Source organism: Pseudophryne corroboree, unplaced genomic scaffold (genome assembly GCF_028390025.1).
Source record: "Pseudophryne corroboree isolate aPseCor3 unplaced genomic scaffold, aPseCor3.hap2 scaffold_925, whole genome shotgun sequence".
Taxonomy (NCBI): Eukaryota; Metazoa; Chordata; class Amphibia; order Anura; family Myobatrachidae; genus Pseudophryne; species Pseudophryne corroboree.
The window spans coordinates 53289-68915 of NW_026970505.1; the positions used below are offsets into that span (position 1 = coordinate 53289).

General features: G+C 41.2%; 55 non-coding genes and 14 pseudogenes across 55 annotated transcripts; all 69 read right to left on the reverse strand.

Annotated features, from left to right (window-relative positions):
- Positions 1-96: 96 nt before the first annotated feature.
- On the reverse strand, positions 97-215 carry LOC135046346 (5S ribosomal RNA). Its single transcript, XR_010238661.1, has one exon. It is a non-coding gene; the product is annotated as a 5S ribosomal RNA (ribosomal RNA).
- A 107-nt stretch (positions 216-322) lies between these two features.
- LOC135046397 (5S ribosomal RNA) lies at positions 323-441 on the reverse strand. The gene has a single exon (XR_010238712.1). It is a non-coding gene; the product is annotated as a 5S ribosomal RNA (ribosomal RNA).
- A 107-nt stretch (positions 442-548) lies between these two features.
- On the reverse strand, positions 549-667 carry LOC135046453 (5S ribosomal RNA). The gene has a single exon (XR_010238768.1). It is a non-coding gene; the product is annotated as a 5S ribosomal RNA (ribosomal RNA).
- Positions 668-774: 107 nt separating this feature from the next.
- Positions 775-893, reverse strand: LOC135046325 (5S ribosomal RNA). The gene has a single exon (XR_010238640.1). It is a non-coding gene; the product is annotated as a 5S ribosomal RNA (ribosomal RNA).
- A 107-nt stretch (positions 894-1000) lies between these two features.
- LOC135047282 (5S ribosomal RNA) lies at positions 1001-1119 on the reverse strand. The gene has a single exon (XR_010239344.1). It is a non-coding gene; the product is annotated as a 5S ribosomal RNA (ribosomal RNA).
- Positions 1120-1226: 107 nt separating this feature from the next.
- On the reverse strand, positions 1227-1345 carry LOC135046336 (5S ribosomal RNA). Its single transcript, XR_010238651.1, has one exon. It is a non-coding gene; the product is annotated as a 5S ribosomal RNA (ribosomal RNA).
- A 107-nt stretch (positions 1346-1452) lies between these two features.
- Positions 1453-1571, reverse strand: LOC135046513 (5S ribosomal RNA). Its single transcript, XR_010238826.1, has one exon. It is a non-coding gene; the product is annotated as a 5S ribosomal RNA (ribosomal RNA).
- A 107-nt stretch (positions 1572-1678) lies between these two features.
- LOC135046511 (5S ribosomal RNA) lies at positions 1679-1797 on the reverse strand. Its single transcript, XR_010238824.1, has one exon. It is a non-coding gene; the product is annotated as a 5S ribosomal RNA (ribosomal RNA).
- Positions 1798-1904: 107 nt separating this feature from the next.
- On the reverse strand, positions 1905-2023 carry LOC135047191 (5S ribosomal RNA). Its single transcript, XR_010239258.1, has one exon. It is a non-coding gene; the product is annotated as a 5S ribosomal RNA (ribosomal RNA).
- A 107-nt stretch (positions 2024-2130) lies between these two features.
- LOC135047283 (5S ribosomal RNA) lies at positions 2131-2249 on the reverse strand. Its single transcript, XR_010239345.1, has one exon. It is a non-coding gene; the product is annotated as a 5S ribosomal RNA (ribosomal RNA).
- Positions 2250-2356: 107 nt separating this feature from the next.
- LOC135046347 (5S ribosomal RNA) lies at positions 2357-2475 on the reverse strand. The gene has a single exon (XR_010238662.1). It is a non-coding gene; the product is annotated as a 5S ribosomal RNA (ribosomal RNA).
- Positions 2476-2582: 107 nt separating this feature from the next.
- Positions 2583-2701, reverse strand: LOC135046514 (5S ribosomal RNA). The gene has a single exon (XR_010238827.1). It is a non-coding gene; the product is annotated as a 5S ribosomal RNA (ribosomal RNA).
- Positions 2702-2808: 107 nt separating this feature from the next.
- LOC135047254 (5S ribosomal RNA) lies at positions 2809-2927 on the reverse strand. Its single transcript, XR_010239317.1, has one exon. It is a non-coding gene; the product is annotated as a 5S ribosomal RNA (ribosomal RNA).
- A 107-nt stretch (positions 2928-3034) lies between these two features.
- Positions 3035-3153, reverse strand: LOC135046977 (5S ribosomal RNA). The gene has a single exon (XR_010239051.1). It is a non-coding gene; the product is annotated as a 5S ribosomal RNA (ribosomal RNA).
- A 107-nt stretch (positions 3154-3260) lies between these two features.
- Positions 3261-3379, reverse strand: LOC135046358 (5S ribosomal RNA). Its single transcript, XR_010238673.1, has one exon. It is a non-coding gene; the product is annotated as a 5S ribosomal RNA (ribosomal RNA).
- Positions 3380-3486: 107 nt separating this feature from the next.
- On the reverse strand, positions 3487-3605 carry LOC135047278 (5S ribosomal RNA). Its single transcript, XR_010239340.1, has one exon. It is a non-coding gene; the product is annotated as a 5S ribosomal RNA (ribosomal RNA).
- Positions 3606-3712: 107 nt separating this feature from the next.
- Positions 3713-3831, reverse strand: LOC135046734 (5S ribosomal RNA; annotated as a pseudogene).
- Positions 3832-3938: 107 nt separating this feature from the next.
- On the reverse strand, positions 3939-4052 carry LOC135046819 (5S ribosomal RNA; annotated as a pseudogene).
- Positions 4053-4159: 107 nt separating this feature from the next.
- Positions 4160-4278, reverse strand: LOC135046926 (5S ribosomal RNA). Its single transcript, XR_010239001.1, has one exon. It is a non-coding gene; the product is annotated as a 5S ribosomal RNA (ribosomal RNA).
- Positions 4279-4385: 107 nt separating this feature from the next.
- LOC135046538 (5S ribosomal RNA) lies at positions 4386-4504 on the reverse strand. Its single transcript, XR_010238850.1, has one exon. It is a non-coding gene; the product is annotated as a 5S ribosomal RNA (ribosomal RNA).
- A 107-nt stretch (positions 4505-4611) lies between these two features.
- Positions 4612-4730, reverse strand: LOC135046369 (5S ribosomal RNA). Its single transcript, XR_010238684.1, has one exon. It is a non-coding gene; the product is annotated as a 5S ribosomal RNA (ribosomal RNA).
- A 107-nt stretch (positions 4731-4837) lies between these two features.
- Positions 4838-4956, reverse strand: LOC135047284 (5S ribosomal RNA). Its single transcript, XR_010239346.1, has one exon. It is a non-coding gene; the product is annotated as a 5S ribosomal RNA (ribosomal RNA).
- A 107-nt stretch (positions 4957-5063) lies between these two features.
- On the reverse strand, positions 5064-5182 carry LOC135046381 (5S ribosomal RNA). Its single transcript, XR_010238696.1, has one exon. It is a non-coding gene; the product is annotated as a 5S ribosomal RNA (ribosomal RNA).
- Positions 5183-5289: 107 nt separating this feature from the next.
- LOC135046978 (5S ribosomal RNA) lies at positions 5290-5408 on the reverse strand. The gene has a single exon (XR_010239052.1). It is a non-coding gene; the product is annotated as a 5S ribosomal RNA (ribosomal RNA).
- Positions 5409-5515: 107 nt separating this feature from the next.
- Positions 5516-5634, reverse strand: LOC135047285 (5S ribosomal RNA). The gene has a single exon (XR_010239347.1). It is a non-coding gene; the product is annotated as a 5S ribosomal RNA (ribosomal RNA).
- Positions 5635-5741: 107 nt separating this feature from the next.
- LOC135046392 (5S ribosomal RNA) lies at positions 5742-5860 on the reverse strand. The gene has a single exon (XR_010238707.1). It is a non-coding gene; the product is annotated as a 5S ribosomal RNA (ribosomal RNA).
- Positions 5861-5967: 107 nt separating this feature from the next.
- Positions 5968-6086, reverse strand: LOC135046515 (5S ribosomal RNA). The gene has a single exon (XR_010238828.1). It is a non-coding gene; the product is annotated as a 5S ribosomal RNA (ribosomal RNA).
- Positions 6087-6193: 107 nt separating this feature from the next.
- Positions 6194-6312, reverse strand: LOC135046630 (5S ribosomal RNA; annotated as a pseudogene).
- Positions 6313-6419: 107 nt separating this feature from the next.
- Positions 6420-6538, reverse strand: LOC135047065 (5S ribosomal RNA). Its single transcript, XR_010239137.1, has one exon. It is a non-coding gene; the product is annotated as a 5S ribosomal RNA (ribosomal RNA).
- Positions 6539-6645: 107 nt separating this feature from the next.
- Positions 6646-6764, reverse strand: LOC135046474 (5S ribosomal RNA). Its single transcript, XR_010238788.1, has one exon. It is a non-coding gene; the product is annotated as a 5S ribosomal RNA (ribosomal RNA).
- A 107-nt stretch (positions 6765-6871) lies between these two features.
- Positions 6872-6990, reverse strand: LOC135046735 (5S ribosomal RNA; annotated as a pseudogene).
- A 107-nt stretch (positions 6991-7097) lies between these two features.
- Positions 7098-7211, reverse strand: LOC135046797 (5S ribosomal RNA; annotated as a pseudogene).
- A 107-nt stretch (positions 7212-7318) lies between these two features.
- Positions 7319-7437, reverse strand: LOC135047017 (5S ribosomal RNA). Its single transcript, XR_010239090.1, has one exon. It is a non-coding gene; the product is annotated as a 5S ribosomal RNA (ribosomal RNA).
- A 107-nt stretch (positions 7438-7544) lies between these two features.
- On the reverse strand, positions 7545-7663 carry LOC135046559 (5S ribosomal RNA). Its single transcript, XR_010238871.1, has one exon. It is a non-coding gene; the product is annotated as a 5S ribosomal RNA (ribosomal RNA).
- Positions 7664-7770: 107 nt separating this feature from the next.
- LOC135047107 (5S ribosomal RNA) lies at positions 7771-7889 on the reverse strand. The gene has a single exon (XR_010239178.1). It is a non-coding gene; the product is annotated as a 5S ribosomal RNA (ribosomal RNA).
- A 107-nt stretch (positions 7890-7996) lies between these two features.
- LOC135046339 (5S ribosomal RNA) lies at positions 7997-8115 on the reverse strand. The gene has a single exon (XR_010238654.1). It is a non-coding gene; the product is annotated as a 5S ribosomal RNA (ribosomal RNA).
- Positions 8116-8222: 107 nt separating this feature from the next.
- On the reverse strand, positions 8223-8341 carry LOC135047022 (5S ribosomal RNA). Its single transcript, XR_010239095.1, has one exon. It is a non-coding gene; the product is annotated as a 5S ribosomal RNA (ribosomal RNA).
- Positions 8342-8448: 107 nt separating this feature from the next.
- Positions 8449-8567, reverse strand: LOC135047286 (5S ribosomal RNA). The gene has a single exon (XR_010239348.1). It is a non-coding gene; the product is annotated as a 5S ribosomal RNA (ribosomal RNA).
- A 107-nt stretch (positions 8568-8674) lies between these two features.
- Positions 8675-8793, reverse strand: LOC135046622 (5S ribosomal RNA; annotated as a pseudogene).
- Positions 8794-8900: 107 nt separating this feature from the next.
- LOC135046537 (5S ribosomal RNA) lies at positions 8901-9019 on the reverse strand. Its single transcript, XR_010238849.1, has one exon. It is a non-coding gene; the product is annotated as a 5S ribosomal RNA (ribosomal RNA).
- Positions 9020-9126: 107 nt separating this feature from the next.
- LOC135046371 (5S ribosomal RNA) lies at positions 9127-9245 on the reverse strand. The gene has a single exon (XR_010238686.1). It is a non-coding gene; the product is annotated as a 5S ribosomal RNA (ribosomal RNA).
- A 107-nt stretch (positions 9246-9352) lies between these two features.
- On the reverse strand, positions 9353-9471 carry LOC135046403 (5S ribosomal RNA). The gene has a single exon (XR_010238718.1). It is a non-coding gene; the product is annotated as a 5S ribosomal RNA (ribosomal RNA).
- A 107-nt stretch (positions 9472-9578) lies between these two features.
- LOC135047168 (5S ribosomal RNA) lies at positions 9579-9697 on the reverse strand. Its single transcript, XR_010239237.1, has one exon. It is a non-coding gene; the product is annotated as a 5S ribosomal RNA (ribosomal RNA).
- A 107-nt stretch (positions 9698-9804) lies between these two features.
- LOC135047275 (5S ribosomal RNA) lies at positions 9805-9923 on the reverse strand. The gene has a single exon (XR_010239337.1). It is a non-coding gene; the product is annotated as a 5S ribosomal RNA (ribosomal RNA).
- A 107-nt stretch (positions 9924-10030) lies between these two features.
- On the reverse strand, positions 10031-10149 carry LOC135046473 (5S ribosomal RNA). Its single transcript, XR_010238787.1, has one exon. It is a non-coding gene; the product is annotated as a 5S ribosomal RNA (ribosomal RNA).
- A 107-nt stretch (positions 10150-10256) lies between these two features.
- On the reverse strand, positions 10257-10375 carry LOC135046414 (5S ribosomal RNA). Its single transcript, XR_010238729.1, has one exon. It is a non-coding gene; the product is annotated as a 5S ribosomal RNA (ribosomal RNA).
- Positions 10376-10482: 107 nt separating this feature from the next.
- Positions 10483-10601, reverse strand: LOC135046576 (5S ribosomal RNA). Its single transcript, XR_010238888.1, has one exon. It is a non-coding gene; the product is annotated as a 5S ribosomal RNA (ribosomal RNA).
- A 107-nt stretch (positions 10602-10708) lies between these two features.
- Positions 10709-10827, reverse strand: LOC135046426 (5S ribosomal RNA). Its single transcript, XR_010238741.1, has one exon. It is a non-coding gene; the product is annotated as a 5S ribosomal RNA (ribosomal RNA).
- A 107-nt stretch (positions 10828-10934) lies between these two features.
- Positions 10935-11053, reverse strand: LOC135047093 (5S ribosomal RNA). The gene has a single exon (XR_010239165.1). It is a non-coding gene; the product is annotated as a 5S ribosomal RNA (ribosomal RNA).
- A 107-nt stretch (positions 11054-11160) lies between these two features.
- LOC135046579 (5S ribosomal RNA) lies at positions 11161-11279 on the reverse strand. Its single transcript, XR_010238890.1, has one exon. It is a non-coding gene; the product is annotated as a 5S ribosomal RNA (ribosomal RNA).
- A 107-nt stretch (positions 11280-11386) lies between these two features.
- LOC135046582 (5S ribosomal RNA) lies at positions 11387-11505 on the reverse strand. Its single transcript, XR_010238893.1, has one exon. It is a non-coding gene; the product is annotated as a 5S ribosomal RNA (ribosomal RNA).
- A 107-nt stretch (positions 11506-11612) lies between these two features.
- Positions 11613-11733, reverse strand: LOC135046743 (5S ribosomal RNA; annotated as a pseudogene).
- A 107-nt stretch (positions 11734-11840) lies between these two features.
- LOC135046411 (5S ribosomal RNA) lies at positions 11841-11959 on the reverse strand. The gene has a single exon (XR_010238726.1). It is a non-coding gene; the product is annotated as a 5S ribosomal RNA (ribosomal RNA).
- A 107-nt stretch (positions 11960-12066) lies between these two features.
- Positions 12067-12184, reverse strand: LOC135046653 (5S ribosomal RNA; annotated as a pseudogene).
- A 107-nt stretch (positions 12185-12291) lies between these two features.
- On the reverse strand, positions 12292-12410 carry LOC135046438 (5S ribosomal RNA). The gene has a single exon (XR_010238753.1). It is a non-coding gene; the product is annotated as a 5S ribosomal RNA (ribosomal RNA).
- A 106-nt stretch (positions 12411-12516) lies between these two features.
- Positions 12517-12635, reverse strand: LOC135047259 (5S ribosomal RNA). The gene has a single exon (XR_010239322.1). It is a non-coding gene; the product is annotated as a 5S ribosomal RNA (ribosomal RNA).
- Positions 12636-12742: 107 nt separating this feature from the next.
- Positions 12743-12861, reverse strand: LOC135046754 (5S ribosomal RNA; annotated as a pseudogene).
- Positions 12862-12968: 107 nt separating this feature from the next.
- LOC135046676 (5S ribosomal RNA) lies at positions 12969-13087 on the reverse strand (annotated as a pseudogene).
- A 107-nt stretch (positions 13088-13194) lies between these two features.
- On the reverse strand, positions 13195-13313 carry LOC135046736 (5S ribosomal RNA; annotated as a pseudogene).
- Positions 13314-13420: 107 nt separating this feature from the next.
- Positions 13421-13539, reverse strand: LOC135046549 (5S ribosomal RNA). Its single transcript, XR_010238861.1, has one exon. It is a non-coding gene; the product is annotated as a 5S ribosomal RNA (ribosomal RNA).
- A 107-nt stretch (positions 13540-13646) lies between these two features.
- Positions 13647-13765, reverse strand: LOC135046875 (5S ribosomal RNA). Its single transcript, XR_010238949.1, has one exon. It is a non-coding gene; the product is annotated as a 5S ribosomal RNA (ribosomal RNA).
- Positions 13766-13872: 107 nt separating this feature from the next.
- Positions 13873-13991, reverse strand: LOC135047095 (5S ribosomal RNA). The gene has a single exon (XR_010239167.1). It is a non-coding gene; the product is annotated as a 5S ribosomal RNA (ribosomal RNA).
- Positions 13992-14098: 107 nt separating this feature from the next.
- Positions 14099-14216, reverse strand: LOC135046654 (5S ribosomal RNA; annotated as a pseudogene).
- A 107-nt stretch (positions 14217-14323) lies between these two features.
- LOC135046449 (5S ribosomal RNA) lies at positions 14324-14442 on the reverse strand. The gene has a single exon (XR_010238764.1). It is a non-coding gene; the product is annotated as a 5S ribosomal RNA (ribosomal RNA).
- A 106-nt stretch (positions 14443-14548) lies between these two features.
- On the reverse strand, positions 14549-14667 carry LOC135046580 (5S ribosomal RNA). Its single transcript, XR_010238891.1, has one exon. It is a non-coding gene; the product is annotated as a 5S ribosomal RNA (ribosomal RNA).
- Positions 14668-14774: 107 nt separating this feature from the next.
- On the reverse strand, positions 14775-14893 carry LOC135046755 (5S ribosomal RNA; annotated as a pseudogene).
- A 107-nt stretch (positions 14894-15000) lies between these two features.
- On the reverse strand, positions 15001-15119 carry LOC135046677 (5S ribosomal RNA; annotated as a pseudogene).
- Positions 15120-15226: 107 nt separating this feature from the next.
- Positions 15227-15345, reverse strand: LOC135046457 (5S ribosomal RNA). Its single transcript, XR_010238772.1, has one exon. It is a non-coding gene; the product is annotated as a 5S ribosomal RNA (ribosomal RNA).
- Positions 15346-15452: 107 nt separating this feature from the next.
- LOC135047211 (5S ribosomal RNA) lies at positions 15453-15571 on the reverse strand. Its single transcript, XR_010239278.1, has one exon. It is a non-coding gene; the product is annotated as a 5S ribosomal RNA (ribosomal RNA).
- Between the last annotated feature and the right edge of the window lie 56 nt (positions 15572-15627).

Sequence of the window (15627 nt, forward strand, 5' to 3'; positions counted from 1 at the left end):
TTTCTGTTAGTACTTTTCTACTTCTAACTACTGGTTCATAAATGAATACGTTTGAAAATGGAATGCATCAACAGAACGGTGTTGGTAGTATAAAAATATCTACAGCACCTTGTATTCCCAGGTGGTCTCCCATCCAAGTACTAACCAGGCCCAACATTGCTTAGCTTCCAAGATCAGATGAGATTGGGCGTATCCAGTGTGGTGTGGCTGCAGATGAGCTTTATGGTTTCTGTTAGAACTTTTCTACTTCTAACTACTGGTTCATAAATGAATACGTTTGAAAATGGAATGCATCAACAGAACGGTGTTGGTAGTATAAAAATATCTACAGCACCTTGTATTCCCAGGTGGTCTCCCATCCAAGTACTAAACAGGCACAACACTGCTTAGCTTCCAAGATCAGATGAGATTGGGCGTATCCAGTGTGGTGTGGCTGTAGATGAGCTTTGCGGTTTCTGTTAGAACTTTTCTACTTCTAACTACTGGTTCATAAATGAATACGTTTAAAAATGGAATGCATCAACAGAATGGTGTTGGCAGTATAAAAATATCTACAGCACCTTGTATTCCCAGGTGATCTCCCATCCAAGTACTAACCAGGCCCAACACTGCTTAGCTTCCAAGATCAGATGAGATTGGGCGTATCCTGTGTGGTGTGGCTGTAGATGAGCTTTGTGGTTTCTGTTAGAACTTTTCTACTTCTAACTACTGGCTCATAAATGAATACGTTTTAAAATGGAATACATCAACAGAACGGTGTTGGCAGTATAAAAATATCTACAGCACCTTGTATTCCCAGGTGGTCTCCCATCCAAGTACTAACCAGGCCCAACACTGCTTAGCTTCCAAGATCAGATGAGATTGGGCGTATCCAGTGTGGTGTGGCTGTAGATGAGCTTTTTGGTTTCTGTTAGAACTTTTCTACTTCTAACTACTGGTTCATAAATGAATACGTTTGAAAATGGAATGCATCAACAGAACGGTGTTGGCAGTATAAAAATATCTACAGCACCTTGTATTCCCAGGTGGTCTCCCATCCAAGTACTAACCAGGCCCAACACTGCTTAGCTTCCAAGATCAGATGAGATTGGGCGTATCCAGTGTGGCGTTGCTGTAGATGAACTTTCTGGTTTCTGTTAGAACTTTTCTACTTCTATTTACTGGTTCATAAATAAATACGTTTTAAAATGGAATGCATCAACAGAACGGTGTTGGCAGTATAAAATTATCTACAGCACCTTGTATTCCCAGGTGGTCTCCCATCCAAGTACTAACCAGGCCCAACACTGCTTAGCTTCCAAGATCAGATGAGATTGGGCGTATCCAGTGTGGTGTGGCTGTAGATGAACTTTCTGGTTTCTGTTAGAACTTTTCTACTTCTAACTACTGGTTCATAAATGAATACGTTTTAAAATGGAATGCATCAACAGAACGGTGTTGGCAGTATAAAAATATCTACAGCACCTTGTATCCCCAGGTGGTCTCCCATCCAAGTACTAATCAGGCCCAACACTGCTTAGCTTCCAAGATCAGATGAGATTGGGCATATCCAGTGTGGTGTGGCTGTAGATGAGCTTTGTGGTTTCTGTTAGAACTTTTCTACTTCTAACTACTGGTTCATAGATGAATACGTTTGAAAATGGAATGCATCAACAGAACGGTGTTGGCAGTATAAAAATATCTTCAGCACCTTGTATTCCCAGGTGGTCTCCCATCCAAGTACTAACGAGGCCCAACACTGCTTAGCTTCCAAGATCAGATGAGATTGGGCGTATCCAGTATGGTGTGGCTGTAGATGAGCTTTGTGGTTTCTGTTTGAACTTTTCTATTTCTAACTACTAGTTCATAAATGAATACATTTGAAAATTGAATGCATCAACAGAACGGTGTTGGCAGTATAAAAATATCTACAGCACCTTGTATTCCCAGGTGGTCTCCCATCCAAGTACTAACCAGGCCCAACACTGCTTAGCTTCCAAGATCAGATGAGATTGGGCGTATCCAGTGTAGTGTAGCTGTAGATGAGCTTTGTGGTTTCTGTTAGAACTTTTCTACTTCTAACTACTGGTTCATAAATGAATACGTTTGAAAATGGAATGCATCAACAGAACGGTGTTGGCAGTATAAAAATATCTACAGCACCTTGTATTCCCAGGTGGTCTCCCATCCAAGTACTAACCAGGCCCAACACTGCTTAGCTTCCAAGATCAGATGAGATTGGGCGTATCCAGTGTGGCGTTGCTGTAGATGAACTTTCTGGTTTCTGTTAGAACTTTTCTACTTCTATTTACTGGTTCATAAATAAATACGTTTTAAAATGGAATGCATCAACAGAACGGTGTTGGCAGTATAAAATTATCTACAGCACCTTGTATTCCCAGGTGGTCTCCCATCCAAGTACTAACCAGGCCCAACACTGCTTAGCTTCCAAGATCAGATGAGATTGGGCGTATCCAGTGTGGTGTGGCTGTAGATGAACTTTCTGGTTTCTGTTAGAACTTTTCTACTTCTAACTACTGGTTCATAAATGAATACGTTTTAAAATGGAATGCATCAACAGAACGGTGTTGGCAGTATAAAAATATCTACAGCACCTTGTATCCCCAGGTGGTCTCCCATCCAAGTACTAATCAGGCCCAACACTGCTTAGCTTCCAAGATCAGATGAGATTGGGCATATCCAGTGTGGTGTGGCTGTAGATGAGCTTTGTGGTTTCTGTTAGAACTTTTCTACTTCTAACTACTGGTTCATAGATGAATACGTTTGAAAATGGAATGCATCAACAGAACGGTGTTGGCAGTATAAAAATATCTTCAGCACCTTGTATTCCCAGGTGGTCTCCCATCCAAGTACTAACCAGGCCCAACACTGCTTAGCTTCCAAGATCAGATGAGATTGGGCGTATCCAGTGTGGTGTGGCTGTAGATGAGCTTTGTGGTTTCTGTTTGAACTTTTCTATTTCTAACTACTAGTTCATAAATGAATACATTTGAAAATTGAATGCATCAACAGAACGGTGTTGGCAGTATAAAAATATCTACAGCACCTTGTATTCCCAGGTGGTCTCCCATCCAAGTACTAACCAGGCCCAACACTGCTTAGCTTCCAAGATCAGATGAGATTGGGCGTATCCAGTGTGGTGTAGCTGTAGATGAGCTTTGTGGTTTCTGTTAGAACTTTTCTACTTCTAACTACTGGTTCATAAATGAATACGTTTGAAAATGGAATGCATCAACAGAACGGTGTTGGCAGTATAAAAATATCTACAGCACCTTGTATTCCCAGGTGGTCTCCCATCCAAGTACTAACCAGGCCCAACACTGCTTAGCTTCCAAGATCAGATGAGATTGGGCGTATCCAGTGTGGTGTGGCTGTAGATGAACTTTGTGGTTTCTGTTAGAACTTTTCTACTTCTAACTATTGGTTCATAAATGAATAAGTTTTAAAATGGAATGCATCAACAGAACGGTGTTGGCAGTATAAAATTATCTACAGCACCTTGTATTCCAAGGTGGTCTCCCATCCAAGTACTAACCAGGCCCAACACTGCTTAGCTTCCAAGATCAGATGAGATTGGGCGTATCCAGTGTGGTGTAGCTGTAGATGAGCTTTGTGGTTTCTGTTAGAACTTTTCTACTTCTAACTACTGGTTCATAAATGAATACGTTTGAAAATGGAATGCATCAACAGAACGGTGTTGGCAGTATAAAAATATCTACAGCACCTTGTATACCCAGGTGGTCTCCCATCCAAATACTAACCTGGTCCAACACTGCTTAGCTTCCAAGATCAGATGAGATTGGGATTATCCAGTGTGGTGTGGCTGTAGATGAACTTTGTGGTTTCTGTTAGAACTTATCTACTTCTAACTACTTGTTCATAAATGAATACGTTTTAAAATGGAATGCATCAACAGAACGGTGTTGGCAGTATAAAATTATCTACAGCACCTTGTATTCCCTGGTGGACTCCCATCCAAGTACTAACCAGGCCCAACACTGCTTAGCTTCCAAGATCAGATGAGATTGGGCGTATCCAGTGTGGCTGTAGATGAGCTTTATGGTTTCTGTTTGAACTTTTCTACTTCTAACTACTGGTTCATAAATGAATACGTTTGAAAATGGAATGCATCAACAGAACGGTGTTGGCAGTATAAAAATATCTACAGCACCTTGTATTCCCAGGTGGTCTCCCATCCAAGTACTAACCAGGCCCAACACTGCTTATCTTCCAAGATCAGATGAGATTGGGCGTATCCAGTGTGGTGTGGCTGTAGATGAGCTTTGTGGTTTCTGTTAGAACTTTTCTACTTCTAACTACTGGTTCATAAATGAATACGTTTGAAAATGGAATGCATCAACAGAACGGTGTTGGCAGTATAAAAATATCTACAGCACCTTGTATACCCAGGTGGTCTCCCATCCAAGTACTAACCTGGCCCAACACTGCTTAGCTTCCAAGATCAGATGAGATTGGGCATATCCAGTATGGTGTGGCTGTAGATGAGCTTTGTGGTTTCTGTTAGAACTTTTCTACTTCTAACTACTGGTTCATAAATAAATACGTTTGAAAATGGAATGCATCAACAGAACGGTGTTGGCAGTATAAAAATATCTACAGCACCTTGTATTCCCAGGTGGTCTCCCATCCAAGTACTAACCAGGCCCAACACTGCTTAGCTTCCAAGATCAGATGAGATTGGGCGTATCCAGTGTGGTGTGGCTGTAGATGAGCTTTTTGGTTTCTGTTAGAACTTTTCTACTTCTAACTACTGGTTCATAAATGAATACGTTTGAAAATGGAATGCATCAACAGAACGGTGTTGGCAGTATAAAAATATCTACAGCACCTTGTATTCCCAGGTGGTCTCCCATCCAAGTACTAACCAGGCCCAACACTGCTTAGCTTCCAAGATCAGATGAGATTGGGCGTATCCAGTGTGGCGTTGCTGTAGATGAACTTTCTGGTTTCTGTTAGAACTTTTCTACTTCTATTTACTGGTTCATAAATAAATACGTTTTAAAATGGAATGCATCAACAGAACGGTGTTGGCAGTATAAAATTATCTACAGCACCTTGTATTCCCAGGTGGTCTCCCATCCAAGTACTAACCAGGCCCAACACTGCTTAGCTTCCAAGATCAGATGAGATTGGGCGTATCCAGTGTGGTGTGGCTGTAGATGAGCTTTGTGGTTTCTGTTTGAACTTTTCTATTTCTAACTACTAGTTCATAAATGAATACATTTGAAAATTGAATGCATCAACAGAACGGTGTTGGCAGTATAAAAATATCTACAGCACCTTGTATTCCCAGGTGGTCTCCCATCCAAGTACTAACCAGGCCCAACACTGCTTAGCTTCCAAGATCAGATGAGATTGGGCGTATCCAGTGTGGTGTAGCTGTAGATGAGCTTTGTGGTTTCTGTTAGAACTTTTCTACTTCTAACTACTGGTTCATAAATGAATACGTTTGAAAATGGAATGCATCAACAGAACGGTGTTGGCAGTATAAAAATATCTACAGCACCTTGTATTCCCAGGTGGTCTCCCATCCAAGTACTAACCAGGCCCAACACTGCTTAGCTTCCAAGATCAGATGAGATTGGGCGTATCCAGTGTGGCGTTGCTGTAGATGAACTTTCTGGTTTCTGTTAGAACTTTTCTACTTCTATTTACTGGTTCATAAATAAATACGAATTAAAATGGAATGCATCAACAGAACGGTGTTGGCAGTATAAAATTATCTACAGCACCTTGTATTCCCAGGTGGTCTCCCATCCAAGTACTAACCAGGCCCAACACTGCTTAGCTTCCAAGATCAGATGAGATTGGGCGTATCCAGTGTGGTGTGGCTGTAGATGAACTTTCTGGTTTCTGTTAGAACTTTTCTACTTCTAACTACTGGTTCATAAATGAATACGTTTTAAAATGGAATGCATCAACAGAACGGTGTTGGCAGTATAAAAATATCTACAGCACCTTGTATCCCCAGGTGGTCTCCCATCCAAGTACTAATCAGGCCCAACACTGCTTAGCTTCCAAGATCAGATGAGATTGGGCATATCCAGTGTGGTGTGGCTGTAGATGAGCTTTGTGGTTTCTGTTAGAACTTTTCTACTTCTAACTACTGGTTCATAGATGAATACGTTTGAAAATGGAATGCATCAACAGAACGGTGTTGGCAGTATAAAAATACCTTCAGCACCTTGTATTCCCAGGTGGTCTCCCATCCAAGCACTAACCAGGCCCAACACTGCTTAGCTTCCAAGATCAGATGAGATTGGGCGTATCCAGTGTGGTGTGGCTGTAGATGAGCTTTGTGGTTTCTGTTTGAACTTTTCTATTTCTAACTACTAGTTCATAAATGAATACATTTGAAAATTGAATGCATCAACAGAACGGTGTTGGCAGTATAAAAATATCTACAGCACCTTGTATTCCCAGGTGGTCTCCCATCCAAGTACTAACCAGGCCCAACACTGCTTAGCTTCCAAGATCAGATGAGATTGGGCGTATCCAGTGTGGTGTGGCTGTTGATGAACTTTGTGGTTTCTGTTAGAACTTTTCTACTTCTAACTATTGGTTCATAAATGAATAAGTTTTAAAATGGAATGCATCAACAGAACGGTGTTGGCAGTATAAAATTATCTACAGCACCTTGTATTCCAAGGTGGTCTCCCATCCAAGTACTAACCAGGCCCAACACTGCTTAGCTTCCAAGATCAGATGAGATTGGGCGTACCCAGTGTGGTGTAGCTGTAGATGAGCTTTGTGGTTTCTGTTAGAACTTTTCTACTTCTAACTACTGGTTCATAAATGAATACGTTTGAAAATGGAATGCATCAACAGAACGGTGTTGGCAGTATAAAAATATCTACAGCACCTTGTATACCCAGGTGGTCTCCCATCCAAATACTAACCTGGTCCAACACTGCTTAGCTTCCAAGATCAGATGAGATTGGGATTATCCAGTGTGGTGTGGCTGTAGATGAACTTTGTGGTTTCTGTTAGAACTTATCTACTTCTAACTACTGGTTCATAAATGAATACGTTTTAAAATGGAATGCATCAACAGAACGGTGTTGGCAGTATAAAATTATCTACAGCACCTTGTATTCCCAGGTGGACTCCCATCCAAGTACTAACCAGGCCCAACACTGCTTAGCTTCCAAGATCAGATGAGATTGGGCGTATCCAGTGTGGCTGTAGATGAGCTTTATGGTTTCTGTTTGAACTTTTCTACTTCTAACTACTGGTTCATAAATGAATACGTTTGAAAATGGAATGCATCAACAGAACGGTGTTGGCAGTATAAAAATATCTACAGCACCTTGTATTCCCAGGTGGTCTCCCATCCAAGTACTAACCAGGCCCAACACTGCTTATCTTCCAAGATCAGATGAGATCGGGCGTATCCAGTGTGGTGTGGCTGTAGATGAGTTTTGTGGTTTCTGTTAGAACTTTTCTACTTCTAACTACTGGTTCATAAATGAATACGTTTGAAAATGGAATGCATCAACAGAACGGTGTTGGCAGTATAAAAATATCTACAGCACCTTGTATACCCAGGTGGTCTCCCATCCAAGTACTAACGTGGCCCAACACTGCTTAGCTTCCAAGATCAGATGAGATTGGGCATATCCAGTATGGTGTGGCTGTAGATGAGCTTTGTGGTTTCTGTTAGAACTTTTCTACTTCTAACTACTGGTTCATAAATAAATACGTTTGAAAATGGAATGCATCAACAGAACGGTGTTGGCAGTATAAAAATATCTACAGCACCTTGTATTCCCAGGTGGTCTCCCATCCAAGTACTAACCAGGCCCAACACAGCTTAGCTTCCAAGATCAGATGAGATTGGGCGTATCCAGTGTGGTGTGGCTGTAGATGAACTTTGTGGTTTCTGTTAGAACTTTTCTACTTCTAACTACTGGTTCATAAATGAATACGTTTGAAAATGGAATGCATCAACAGAACGGTGTTGGCAGTATAAAAATATCTACAGCACCTTGTATTCCCAGGTGGTCTCCCATCCAAGTACTAACCAGGCCTAACACTGCTTATCTTCCAAGATCAGATGAGATTGGGCGTATCCAGTGTGGTGTGGCTGTAGATGAACTTTGTGGTTTCTGTTAGAACTTTTCTACTTCTAACTACTGGTTCATAAATGAATACGTTTGAAAATGGAATGCATCAACAGAACGGTGTTGGCAGTATAAAAATATCTACAGCACCTTGTATTCCCAGGTGGTCTCCCATCCAAGTACTAACCAGGCCCAACACTGCTTAGCTTCCAAGATCAGATGAGATTGGGCGTATCCAGTGTGGTGTTGCTGTAGATGAACTTTCTGGTTTCTGTTAGAACTTTTCTACTTCTAACTACTGGTTTATAAATGAATACGTTTTAAAATGGAATACATCAACAGAACGGTGTTGGCAGTATAAAAATATCTACAGCACCTTGTATTCCCAGGTGGTCTCCCATCCAAGTACTAACCAGGCTCAACACTGCTTAGCTTCCAAGATCAGATGAGATTGGGCGTATCCAGTGTGGTGTGGCTGTAGATTAGCTTTGTGGTATCTGTTAGAACTTTTCTACTTCTAACTACTGGTTCATAAATGAATACGTTTGAAAATGGAATGCATCAACAGAACGGTGTTGGCAGTATAAAAATATCTACAGCACCTTGTATTCCCAGGTGGTCTCCCATCTAAGCAGTAACCAGGCCCAACACTGCTTAGCTTCCAAGATCAGATGAGATTGGGCGTATCCAGTGTGGTGTGGCTGTAGATGAGCTTTGTGGTTTCTGTTAGAACTTTTCTACTTCTAACTACTGGTTCATAAATGAATACGTTTTAAAATGGAATGCATCAACCGAACGGTGTTGGCAGTATAAAAATATCTACAGCACCTTGTATTCCCAGGTGGTCTCCCATCCAAGTATTAACCAGGCCCAACACTGCTTAGCTTCCAAGATCAGATGAGATTGGGCGTATCTAGTGCGGTGTGGCTGTAGATGAGCTTTGTGGTTTCTGTTAGAACTTTTCTACTTCTAACTACTGGTTCATAAATGAATACGTTTAAAAATGGAATGCATCAACAGAACGGTGTTGGCAGTATAAAAATATCTACAGCACCTTGTATTCCCAGGTGGTCTCCCATCCAAGTACTAACCAGGCCCAACACTGCTTAGCTTCCAAGATCAGATGAGATTGGGCGTATCCAGTGTGGTGTTGCTGTATATGAACTTTCTGGTTTCTGTTAGAACTTTTCTACTTCTAACTACTGGTTCATAAATGAATACGTTTTAAAATGGAATGCATCAACAGAACGGTGTTGGCAGTATAAAAATATCTACAGCACCTTGTATTCCCAGGTGGTCTCCCATCCAAGTACTAACCAGGCCCAACACTGCTTAGCTTCCAAGATCAGATGAGATTGGGCGTATCCAGTGTGGTGTGGCTGTAGATGAATTTTGTGGTTTCTGTTAGAACTTTTCTACTTCTAACTACTGGTTCATAAATGAATACGTTTTAAAATGGAATGCATCAACAGAACGGTGTTGGCAGTATAAAATTATCTACAGCACCTTGTATTCCAAGGTGGTCTCCCATCCAAGTACTAACCAGGCCCAACACTGCTTAGCTTCCAAGATCAAATGAGATTGGGCGTATCCAGTGTGGTGTGGCTGTAGATGAGCTTTATGGTTTCTGTTTGAACTTTTCTACTTCTAACTACTGGTTCATAAATGAATACGTTTGAAAATGGAATGCATCAACAGAACGGTGTTGGCAGTATAAAAATATCTACAGCACCTTGTATTCCCAGGTGGTCTCCCATCCAAGTACTAACCAGGCCCAACACTGCTTATCTTCCAAGATCAGATGAGATTGGGCGTATCTAGTGTGGTGTGGCTGTAGATGAGCTTTGTGGTTTCTGTTAGAACTTTTCTACTTCTAACTACTGGTTCATAAATGAATACGTTTTAAAATGGAATGCATCACCAGAACGGTGTTGGCAGTATAAAAATATCTACAGCACCTTGTATTCCCAGGTGGTCTACCATCCAAGTACTAACCAGGCCCAACACTGCTTAGCTTCCAAGATCAGATGAGATTGGGCATATCCAATGTGGTGTGGCTGTAGATGAGCTTTGTGGTTTCTGTTAGAACTTTTCTACTTCTAACTACTGGTTCATAGATGAATACGTTTGAAAATGGAATGCATCAACAGAACGGTGTTGGCAGTATAAAAATATCTACAGCACCTTGTATTCCCAGGTGGTCTCCCATCCAAGTACTAACCAGGCCCAACACTGCTTAGCTTCCAAGATCAGATGAGATTGGGCGTATCCAGTGTGGTGTGGCTGTAGATGAGCTTTGTGGTTTCTGTTTGAACTTTTCTATTTCTAACTACTAGTTCATAAATGAATACATTTGAAAATTGAATGCATCAACAGAACGGTGTTGGCAGTATAAAAATATCTGCAGCACCTTGTATTCCCAGGTGGTCTCCCATCCAAGTACTAACCAGACCCAACACTGCTTAGCTTCCAAGATCAGATGAGATTGGGCGTATCCAGTGTGGTGTAGCTGTAGATGAGCTTTGTGGTTTCTGTTAGAACTTTTCTACTTCTAACTACTGGTTCATAAATGAATACGTTTGAAAATGGAATGCATCAACAGAACGGTGTTGGCAGTATAAAAATATCTACAGCACCTTGTATTCCCAGGTGGTCTCCCATCCAAGTACTAACCAGGCCCAACACTGCTTAGCTTCCAAGATCAGATGAGATTGGGCGTATCCAGTGTGGTGTGGCTGTAGATGAACTTTGTGTTTTCTGTTAGAACTTTTCTACTTCTAACTACTGGTTCATAAATGAATACGTTTTAAAATGGAATGCATCAACAGAACGGTGTTGGCAGTATAAAATTATCTACAGCACCTTGTATTCCAAGGTGGTCTCCCATCCAAGTACTAACCAGGCCCAACACTGCTTAGCTTCCAAGATCAGATGAGATTGGGCGTATCCAGTGTGGTGTGGCTGTAGATGAGCTTTATGGTTTCTGTTTGAACTTTTCTACTTCTAACTACAGGTTCATAAATGAATACGTTTGAAAATGGAATGCATCAACAGAACGGTGTTGGCAGTATAAAAATATCAACAGCACCTTGTATTCCCAGGTGGTCTCCCATCCAAGTACTAACCAGGCCCAACACTGCTTATCTTCCAAGATCAGATGAGATGGGGCGTATCCAGTGTGGTGTGGCTGTAGATGAGCTTTGTGGTTTCTGTTAGAACTTTTCTACTTCTAACTACTGGTTCATAAATGAATACGTTTGAAAATGGAATGCATCAACAGAACGGTGTTGGCAGTATAAAAATATCTACAGCACCTTGTATACCCAGGTGGTCTCCCATCCAAGTACGAACCTGGCCCAACACTGCTTAGCTTCCAAGATCAGATGAGATTGGGCATATCCAGTGTGGTGTGGCTGTAGATGAACTTTGTGGTTTCTGTTAGAACTTTTCTACTTCTAACTACTGGTTCATAAATGAATACGTTTTAAAATGGAATGCATCAACAGAACGGTGTTGGCAGTATAAAATTATCTACAGCACCTTGTATTCCCAGGTGGACTCCCATCCAAGTACTAACTAGGACCAAAACACTGCTTAGCTTCCAAGATCAGATGAGATTGGGCGTATCCAGTGTGGTGTGGCTGTAGATGAGCTTTATGGTTTCTGTTAGAACTTTTCTACTTCTAACTACTAGTTCATAAATGAATACATATTAAAATTGAATGCATCAACAGAACGGTGTTGGCAGTATAAAAATATCTACAGCACCTTTTATTCCCAGGTGGTCTCCCATCCAAGTACTAACCAGGCCCAACACTGCTTAGCTTCCAAAATCAGATGAGATTGGGCGTATCCAGTGTGGTGTGGCTGTAGATGAGCTTTGTGGTTTCTGTTAGAACTTTTCTACTTCTAACTACTGGTTCATAAATAAATACGTTTGAAAATGGAATGCATCAACAGAACGGTGTTGGCAGTATAAAAATATCTACAGCACCTGTATTCCCAGGTGGTCTCCCATCCAAGTACTAACCAGGCACAACACTGCTTAGCTTCCAAAATCAGATGAGATTGGGCATATCCAGTGTGATGTTGCTGTAGATTAACTTTCTGGTTTCTGTTAGAACTTTTCTACTTCTAACTACTGGTTCATAAAGGAATATGTTTTAAAATGGAATGCATCAACAGAACGGTGTTGGCAGTATAAAAATATCTACAGCACCTTGTATTCCCAGGTGGTCTCCCATCCAAGTACTAACCAGGCCCAACACTGCTTAGCTTCCAAGATCAGATGAGATTGGGCGTATCCAGTGTGGTGTGGCTGTAGATGAGTTTTAAGGTTTCTGTTAGAACTTTTCTACTTCTAACTACTGGTTCATAAATGAATACGTTTGAAAATGGAATGCTTCAACAGAACGGTGGGGTAGTATAAAAATATCTACAGCACCTTGTATTCCCAGGTGGTCTCCCATCCAAGTACTAACCATGCCCAACACTGCTTAGCTTCCAAGATCAGATGAGATTGGGCGTATCCAGTGTGGTGTGGCTGTAGATGAGCTTTGTGGTTTCTGTTAGAACTTTTCTACTTCTAACTACTGGTTCATAAATGAATACGTTTGAAAATGGAATGCATCAACAGAACGGTGTTGGCAGTTTAAAAATATCTACAGCACCTTGTATTCCCAGGTGGTCTAACATCCAATTACTATCCAGGCCCAACACTGCTTAGCTTCCAAGATCAGATGAGATTGGGCGTATCCAGTGTGGTGTGGCTGTAGATGAGCTTTGTGGTTACTGTTAGAACTTTTCTACTTCTAACTACTGGTTCATAAATGAATACGTTTGAAAATGGAATGCATCAATAGAACGGTGTTGGTAGTATAAAAATATCTACAGCACCTTGTATTCCCAGGTGGCCTCCCATCCAAGTAATAACCAGGCCCAACACTGCTTAGTTTCCAAGATCAGATGAGATTGGGCGTATCCAGTGTGGTGTGGCTGTAGATGAGCTTTGTGGTTTCTGTTAGAACTTTTCTTCTTCTAACTACTGGTTCATAAATGAATACGTTTGAAAATGGAATGCATCAACAGAACGGTGTTGGTAATATGAAAATATTTACAGCACCTTGTATTCCCAGGTGGTCTCCCATCCAAGTACTAACCAGGCACAACACTGCTTAGCTTCCAAAATCAGATGAGATTGGGCGTATACAGTGTGGTGTGGCTGTAGATGAGCTTTATGGTTTCTGTTAGAACTTTTCTACTTCTAACTACTGGTTCATAAATGAATACGTTTGAAAATGGAATGCATCAACAGAACGGTGTTGGTAGTATAAAAATATCTATAGCACCTTGTATTCCCAGGTGGTCTCCCATCCAAGTACTAACCAGGCCCAACACTGCTTAGTTTCCAAGATCAGATGAGATTGGGCGTATCCAGTGTGGTGTGGCTGTAGATGAGCTTTGTGGTTTCTGTTAGAACTTTTCTACTTCTAACTACTGGTTCATAAATGAATACGTTTGAAAATATAATGCATCAACAGAACGGTGTTGGCAGTATAAAAAAATCTACAGCACCTTGTATTCCCAGGTGGTCTCCCATCCAAGTACTAACCAGGCCCAACACTGCTTAGCTTCCAAGATCAGATGAGATTGGGCGTATCCAGTGTGGTGTGGCTGTAGATGAACTTTGTGGTTTCTGTTAGAACTTTTCTACTTCTAACTACTGGTTCATAAATGAATACGTTTGAAAATGGAATGCATCAACAGAACGGTGTTGGCAGTATAAAAATATCTACAGCACCTTGTATTCCCAGGTGGTCTCCCACCCAAGTACTAACCAGGCCCAACACTGCTTATCTTCCAAGATCAGATGAGATTGGGCGTAACCAGTGTGGTGTGGCTGTAGATGAGCTTTGTGGTTTCTGTTAGAACTTTTCTACTTCTAACTACTGGTTCATAAATGAATATGTTTGAAAATGGAATGCATCAACAGAACGGTGTTGGCAGTATAAAAATATCTACAGCACCTGTATTCCCAGGTGGTCTCCCATCCAAGTACTAACCAGGCACAACACTGCTTAGCTTCCAAAATCAGATGAGATTGGGCATATCCAGTGTGATGTTGCTGTAGATTAACTTTCTGGTTTCTGTTAGAACTTTTCTACTTCTAACTACTGGTTCATAAAGGAATATGTTTTAAAATGGAATGCATCAACAGAACGGTGTTGGCAGTATAAAAATATCTACAGCACCTTGTATTCCCAGGTGGTCTCCCATCCAAGTACTAACCAGGCCCAACACTGCTTAGCTTCCAAGATCAGATGAGATTGGGCGTATCCAGTGTGGTGTGGCTGTAGATGAGTTTTAAGGTTTCTGTTAGAACTTTTCTACTTCTAACTACTGGTTCATAAATGAATACGTTTGAAAATGGAATGCTTCAACAGAACGGTGGGGTAGTATAAAAATATCTACAGCACCTTGTATTCCCAGGTGGTCTCCCATCCAAGTACTAACCATGCCCAACACTGCTTAGTTTCCAAGATCAGATGAGATTGGGCGTATCCAGTGTGGTGTGGCTGTAGATGAGCTTTGTGGTTTCTGTTAGAACTTTTCTACTTCTAACTACTGGTTCATAAATGAATACGTTTGAAAATGGAATGCATCAACAGAACGGTGTTGGCAGTTTAAAAATATCTACAGCACCTTGTATTCCCAGGTGGTCTAACATCCAATTACTATCCAGGCCCAACACTGCTTAGCTTCCAAGATCAGATGAGATTGGGCGTATCCAGTGTGGTGTGGCTGTAGATGAGCTTTGTGGTTACTGTTAGAACTTTTCTACTTCTAACTACTGGTTCATAAATGAATACGTTTGAAAATGGAATGCATCAATAGAACGGTGTTGGTAGTATAAAAATATCTACAGCACCTTGTATTCCCAGGTGGCCTCCCATCCAAGTAATAACCAGGCCCAACACTGCTTAGTTTCCAAGATCAGATGAGATTGGGCGTATCCAGTGTGGTGTGGCTGTAGATGAGCTTTGTGGTTTCTGTTAGAACTTTTCTTCTTCTAACTACTGGTTCATAAATGAATACGTTTGAAAATGGAATGCATCAACAGAACGGTGTTGGCAGTATAAAAATATCTACAGCACCTTGTATTCCCAGTTGGTCTCCCATCCAAGTACTAACCAGGCCTAACACTGCTTAGCTTCCAAGATCAGATGAGATTGGGCGTATCCAGTGTGGTGTGGCTGTAGATGAGCTTTGTGGTTTCTGTTAGAACTTTTCTACTTCTAACTACTGGTTCATAAATGAATACGTTTGAAAATGGAATGCATCAACAGAACGGTGTTGGCAGTATAAAAATATCTACAGCACCTTGTATTCCCAGGTGGTCTCCCATCCAAGTACTAATCAGGCCCAACACTGCTTAGCTTCCAAGATCAGATGAGATTGGGCGTATCTAGTGTGGTGTGGCTGTAGATGAGCTTTGTGGTTTCTGTTAGAACTTTTCTACTTCTAACTACTGGTTCATAAATGA